Source organism: Myotis davidii, unplaced genomic scaffold (genome assembly GCF_000327345.1).
Source record: "Myotis davidii unplaced genomic scaffold, ASM32734v1 scaffold1364, whole genome shotgun sequence".
NCBI lineage: Eukaryota > Metazoa > Chordata > Mammalia > Chiroptera > Vespertilionidae > Myotis > Myotis davidii.
Window position 1 is genome coordinate 96,558 of NW_006295736.1, and position 1,079 is coordinate 97,636.

Here is a 1,079-nt window from a genome sequence, read left to right on the forward strand (position 1 = left end):
GTGGCCCGATGGCCCGAGTCTAGGGACCCTGAATGCAGAGAGCCTTCCGTCTGGCCTCAGAGGCCTCACCTAACCTCTTCCATCGCTGAGGTGTTGTGACCTGGCCGGTCACTTCTCGCTGGGCCTCGGTTTCCTCACTGAGCCATGGGGAGGATGGTGCCTGCACTCAGGAGCATCAATCGCTGCCCATGTGCTGCCCACGTGCCGGGGCCTGCACTGGAGATTGATGTGGGGACTCGGCCTGGGGCAGAGACCCCAAGGCAGGACTCCATTCCTGGGCCAGTGCCCCCCTGTACCCTCTGTCCCAGGGCCCCTCGCTGACTCCTGTGCCCTCCGCCTGACCCTCCAAGGCGAGGCTGCATCTCTGGGCACCTTGCTGACTGCTCTGTAGAGACCGGCCCCATGACAAGCGAGCCACCAGGGACACGTGCAAATGGCCTGGGACCCAGGTGAGGAGGCTGCTGCCATTGGAGAGGGTGTGGGTGGGGTTAGGGGGTAGAAGGTGCTGATTTTTCTCACTTTCCAGCCACAATGGCATGAAATGGATGGCAGCTCCTGGCAGGATGGCCTGGGACTCTGGAATCTCAGGTATGGCACCGGCTTACAGAGATTTCTGGGAAACCTCTCACACGGGGGCAGGGATGAATTCCCTGCGGGGGTCAGTAGAGGATCTTCATGGAGAGGCCCCTGGGCTCAGGACCTGTCCTCCAGCCTCTGCATTCCCTGGATGCCGGGAGATGGAGGCTCCGGGAGCAGGCCCAGCCCCTCCCAGCTTCCTGGAGCTCACAGCTGGGATGGGACTGACCCTCAGGCCTCCAGGTCCCAGCTGGGCCTGCTCGATGAGCGTGCAGGTGGGGCAGAGGGTCCACCAGGGTCACACCCGGAGCCCCGGGCCCCTCACAGGTGAGGGAGGAGCTGCTCACTCAGGACGGGCTTCTGAGATGGGGAGGAAGCAGGAAGGCTGTGGTGGGGATGGGTAGCTGTTCTGTCTGCAGTGTGAGCAAGTCAGTCTGTCTCAGCAGCCCCTCCCTGTCTGTGGGCCTGACCCCGCATAGCGGGAAGAGGGTGGTTCCATTCCT